The sequence below is a fragment of the Pinus tabuliformis genome, chromosome Q, assembly GCF_031772625.1.
Source record: "Pinus tabuliformis cultivar Carrire ecotype Pingquan chromosome Q, CPIR1, whole genome shotgun sequence".
Classification (NCBI taxonomy): Eukaryota; Viridiplantae; Streptophyta; class Pinopsida; order Pinales; family Pinaceae; genus Pinus; species Pinus tabuliformis.
Window position 1 is genome coordinate 40,470,088 of NC_142296.1, and position 6,688 is coordinate 40,476,775.

Here is a 6,688-nt window from a genome sequence, read left to right on the forward strand (position 1 = left end):
AATTAAGGTTTGATCAAATTCTTAAATTAGATTAGGAATGAAAGAAAGCCAAGATTACTCATGCTAAACATCAGCAAGTCATTAAATCCTCTTTTGATGCAAGTTCAGCTGGCTCAAAAACATTACAGATTGGTGATCTCGTTTTGAAATGGGACAAAGCACATGAAGAAAAAGGTAAGCATACCAAATTTCAGAAGATGTGGCTTGGACCATTCCAGATTGTCGAAAATATAGGCTCATCAACATTTCTACTGCAAGACTTAATAGGAAAGAGAGATTCCCTTCCTGTGAATGGGTTTGTCCTAAAGAAATTCTTTCGCTAAGGAGGTAATCCCTTCTTATCTGTACATATTTTTTTATGCAAATTTTGATTTCTTTCAGAAATAATGTTGTAAATAGTATACCATTGGCTTTTTACTATTGAAATCTCTTTGAAAATATATTGTAAATATCCGCTTTTAAAAAGTAGAAACTTTCAAGGAAATGATTACAGTTTTGGAAATTAGATAAACATCATAAAACTCTGAGATGTTCTTTGAAATTGTGAAATCTTTCAAACCTGGAAAACATAGTGAATCATTTGAAGTTTTATCAGTTGAGAAAGGTTATTTTTAAAAAAGTAAAGACTTTCTACAACTAAGCATCTACATCTCTATAATTGTCATCCAATAACTCTTAAGGAGTCAAAGATTCACCCCATCCACTAGGTTTATGATTTTTTAGAGTGTAATTCTAAAATATATATGATTTAAAAGATAAGAGGTCTCATTACGAGCCTGCTTACCATGATCATAGGGAACTAATTAAACTAACATTACCAATACTACATACCAAAACAGGGTAATGGATTATAATCATAAGACAAGGGGTCTCATTACGAGCCAGCTTGTTCAGTTCAATTACAACCAGTGAATGGCATTGTCACCTTCGGGCTCCCAAACCAGGGCAATGGCTTTTATCCAAAAAAAAACAAAAAACCAAAAAAATAAAGCATAAAAAATATATATAGATATATCTCTCTGAATTTATCTTTAAAAGATTATACTTTTAGATGGATGGGATAATGAATAATTGATGGTTAAAAGGTAACCCTGTCGAGACTATAGACGTTTTTTGGCAGCCATGGCACTATCTGTGACAAAAGAGTAAATTCAAAAGCTAAGTTGGAGGAGACCCCTACTTTATCTTTAACAACCAATCAAGGCTTGAAAAAACCAAAATTGTTTTCATTTAAAATAAGGGTTTGGAAAAGAAATTGCAAACTTGATCAATTTTTATTATTCAGAGTAATTTTGTTTATCTAACTAATTTCTAAATAGTTTCCTTTTCCTCAATTGTTTGTACTTGAGAAAGTGTTAGAAATTTCATCATTTTATTTAGAGATAACTGGTTCTTTCAGTGAATCGCCAATTGTTATGCTATACAAAAACACCCCCATTTCAAAATTTTCTTAATCTTTTACATAGAAATAAATTTCTTTGTTTCTCGCTTTTTAAATAAAACGTTCTTCAAAAAACTTTCTAAAAAATCACACATTGCAAATCGCATTCGCTTAAGGCTAAGGAACATTCAATCCGAATAATCATGTTGCGATGCGAAAGTCTCAATCGTAGAGCTTCTTAAAACAATCCATTGACAAACATGCGATGCGATAAAACTATCACATATCGCATATCACAGATTCCAAAAAATATGTTTTAACAGTCCATTGAAACTTTGCGATGTGATATGATTCTCGCATTCTGCATACCTGAAAACCAAAGGAAGCTAGCCCTGAAAACTTGCGATGTAATATACATTGATCACATATCGCAATCCCAGCAGAAACAAGTGATACTTACCTCGGGGACGCACGATGCGATGTTAAAATATAATAAAGTGGTTCAATAATAATAAATGGAAAACATGATTCGGGCGAGTTAAATGAGGAATTTCCCAACTCTATATGCCAGGTCATCACTTATCGCAATTGCAGAAATTCGAAAGACTCTTAGAACATGGCACTTATAACTCCCGACTTGCGATATGCAATCGCTCTTTAAATATTAAAATAATATATTGAAATCGCTCATCGCAAAATCGGAAAGTTTATGGCACACATTCTAATAAGACCTTTGGAAATCTGCGATGCGATCTATTCATTAAGCATTAAAGTTTCACGTCATTGGTTACGACAAAACATTAAAAAACAGTTATGACTTCGGTCTTTCAAGATTTCATCCTTCGTGTTAATATCAAGTTATAATAGGAAAGCTTTCACATCAAATGCTCCTGCTCCGATTTTCGTCTGTACTTATTTCAACACTACCGTTACAAACATTAGTTGCTCTGAAAGTTTTAGCCTATCACTGTCCTTTGTTCCATTTTTGCAGCTTGAATCTGAAAGTATGAAACCAACCAAAATGTCAAAGAAAGCTTGAAAGATGAAAGTTCCCCTTGCAGTGGCGGAAGGACCGGAAAAAACTGTGTTGATCTCGGATACTACATGTCAAGATTGTGGGAAAATTTCATGGGAAGGCATATATGATATGTTAGAAATGGAAAATCCAAAGGTAACAGAAGGACATGCAACAACTGATGAACCTGCAGAGTCAGAAAACACACTTGGTGATTTAGCCAACTCGTTTCTTCATCGAATAGCGGCCCGATCAAAGGTTTTGTCGTATAATGACATGGTAAAATGGGTAATTGAAAGCATCAATATAACGGACAGGACGCTCTTCACAACTGACGGAAGAATGTTTGGATCCTTTAAGCATGAAGACATGAAGAAAATGTATCATTTTCCAGAGCCTCAGAAGTACTACAATAAATCATTCCTTGAAGCTTTCTTGAAGGAAAATCAAATAGAGTTGGATCCCATCAAACAATGGAGGCACTTCCCTAACAAACACAAGCACAAATCATTCGGTATGTATTCTGTGTTCTCCCTAGCATCTCCATATCGTTATGCTGCCGCTATGATGTGTAGACTATTTGGAAGCTCCAATAGTGCTAAGTTTTCCATTGAAATGGTTCCATTAATAGAAGCAACATTGAACTCTTTTGTGATGGATTGGGCTAATATCCTATCAAATAAAATGGCCATCGAAATACTTGATTATAGGAAAAACAGGTATGTTTCCACTCGATTTGTTCCCCCATTTTATATGAGTGCCTATATAGTCGATACCATTTGTTTCAATTCCGATTTTCCCATAATGGGATGGAAGTGGACTATCCAAGACCCAACCCTTATCCATGTTTACCATAAATGTCTGTGGAAGAAACAATATAAGAAGCATTTTTACAAAATTTGTCATGGTTTCATTGTACCCATTCATTAGGCCATTTTTAATAGACCAGCTCCTCGGCTCTCCGAGGAGGCTAATATTGATTTAACTTCAATTAGCAGTTGGTTTGGGGAAGAACTGTTCACATACATTAGGGTTTTTGGTAGCATTACTGACCCGCATGTCCTTTCGCTTTATGTCCCAGACAAACTATTGGCTAGGGAAATAACCTATCAAACAGTTGAAAAAGGGCTTACGAAAAATATCAAAGACGCCAAGAAACAGTTATGGCCTGCCTTTCCTGTTCGATGTGGTATCTATTCATTGCATGACTATAAACATGCCCAAATTGAAGTCAAGAAAACAAAGGGTTTGAACCTAGCTATTATTCCCAAAAGATAGTATGACTCGAATAAATTCTCTTTTAATTTTACTACTTAGGTAAAGGTTAAACAATTCGTCCATGAGAACGATGAATTTGATGACTTGTCTACATCAGCAGAGACATTCACACAAGTAAGTCACCTGGCAAGAATCAAGTTCCAACCAGCAAAAATGGACCAATTCATCCAAGACAAAATGCAAAGGCTTTAAACAATACCGCTAGACTTATTGAATATTGCATCAGTCATCCAGCAAACAGAGCAAAGCACGGAGCATGATATAGAGAAAACTTATGGTGTAGCCGAGACAAGCGACAAGGAAAATGAACAATTAGGCACAAATGTCCATATTGATTCGATATTGATCAAAGAATGGGAACAGTTTGATCAACAGATCAAAGGTAAAAGTGATATGCAAAATGTTATCACACTGGAATCCCCCTTAAGAAAACAACCCACGATTCATGATCCTGTGATTGAAATACCATGGACTCAGTTCTAAAATAAATCGAGATAATCCCAGAGTATCCTTCATCAGAGATTACATTGAGCATAGGCGAAATTCCACCATTGTAGAAGACAGGGATCAAAGTTCAAACTTGTTGTAAAGGGATTTCAAGAGGACTTGCATTTCTGTATCTTTTTGAAGTTTTCAGAATAAGAAGGGTGAACCAACTGTTACTTTTGTAAGAGGATTCAAATACATATGGTAGTTTTATCAATGTCCTTTGTTTCATGTTATGCAATGAAACAGTCTTTTGATTCGATATTGTTGTTATATGTGAATGTTCATACAATTCTGCATTATATCACTTTTGAGTAAGTTGGAATTGATATCCTAAACACATATGTTGAAAATTGATGTTATTATGATATGCGATATGTTCTATATCACTTTGTTTAAAGTGATCATCTTTCATGCTTAACTTTCCGTAGCCAAGTGACTGATCTTCATTAGCATTTGATTACTAGAAATTATTATAAATCGCATTGATATTGGATTACCCAGGTTATATAGATCTATTTGTATACTTTCATGAGTTTATTGTCAAAACCATCTATCATTTTGTTATATATATTAAACACCAATTCATCAAAACACATTTTATTTGGAAATTGGTCCCATACTATCTATTCGGAGCCACCATACCAAACGGAAAAGGAATTGCATTAAGGGCCGGACCGGATGGTTATCCCCAATGTTGGTGCAACGATTTTAGAGGCATCAACAGGTAGAAAGGCTTCAGATTGTTCATCAGATCTAATATCATCCTTGACTTTGATCCTTGATTCTTCCAATATGCACTGCATCCACAACTCATTAAAGGGAGTCGAATCCTTCTTGGAGTAGATGCTTGTTGCAAAGTTTCTCCATTCTAGTGGCAATGCATTTAATACATAGATGCTTACTTCAAAATTAGTGATTGGTTCCCCAATTCCTTGCATATGGTCTCTGAGTTGAGAGAATCTTGCGAGAAAGGATGCCACATCCTCATATTTTGGTTTCTTAATTTTGTGCAACTTGTTCCTCAATGACATCTTTTGTTCTATTGTACTTACCGAATACAAATTCACTAGCTTGTCATGCATGGCCTTGGAAGTCTTCAAATTTGCAACAAATGGAACAAGAGAATCCTTAATGGATTCCACTATGTTCCTTTGTGCCCTTACTTTCCCTTTCTTTTGTTTTTATAGTTCTTTAGTCTTATCTTTCTTAGGTTTAGTAATTTCCCTAGTAACATATTCCATTACTTCCTGTTCTGTCGGTATCAAGTCAATTATTTTCTTCCATGCTAGATAATTTGATTCCCTAATGAGTTTGTTTCTCTCCTTACATAAAGAACGCATATGACTTGAAGATTCTGCATGATATACTAATATGTTACTTACTTGATTATGTATTCAACCTTCTTTGATGCCTTCAAGATTCTTTGAAGTGTCGTTAATAACAAGTTTCAAAGTCCCTTGATGCTTCCTATAAAGACGTCTTCCAAATAGATCTTCTTTTTGGAAGAGATAAAGACTCTTCTTGAAGTCTTCCTCTTATATCTTCCTTTGATACAACCTTGATGTAGATTTGATCTCCTTTAATGTAAAAATCTTCCTTCTAGGTATTCTACCATTGAGTCTTCAATCTTTCTTGAAGTCTTATTCTTTAGTCCATTCTAGAGAGTTTCATTTTCCCTTCTCCTTGATAAGTAATTTTCCTTCTTTAGTCCTTCTAGTGTCCTTGCAACTGCCTTCCTTGCTGACCTTTGCTCTGATAGCATGTTGGAAAATGGATAGGGGTAGCTTATTAATCTTATTTTCCTTAACCTTAATATTTTCTTGTGAATTTATTAGCTTTGTTGTGTTCTTTTAGTTAGATCTTTCATCAAATAAATATTAAGAACATAACAAATATTGGGCTCTCAGCTCGGGTAAAACCCCTCCAAGGGGAAAACCCAAAAACTCTTCTCTTCTTAGAATTTGCTTCAAATGAGATACAAAGACCCAAACCCTAGACCAATCCTTCTCCTAGTACCAAGTCAACCCTTCCTCAAGTCGTTCCTTGATTCTGAACTAAACTACTAGGCATTGCAACTTTGACCTGTCGGCTTCGATACTGCAACTCGTCCTGCAACTTTGACCCTAAAATTTTGGCCTTACAACTTACTCAAAAACCCTAATCCAACCTCATCCTAAGACCTTCCTATAGTAAAACAACTCTTTCCAAGGTCAACAAGATTTGGACAGATCATTCTCTCTTCCAGCTACAAGTTACTGCACTTTTTCCTCCTGCAACTCAGACTTGCAACTTTGGCCTCTTCCTACAACCCATAAACCCTAGAATTTCACACATGTGAGAGAGATATAACCCAAAAAACAAGATATTTCACCATACAACTTCTCCTTAACTTTCACGCTTCTTCTTCTTCTTTCCCAGCTACAGACCAAACTCTTTCTTGTGATATCGAACTTATGAGTGAGTGTGTCTCAAATGAGGTCGAACTTCTCCTTTATATAGCCTTCTCAAGGGTTTGAATTCCCTCC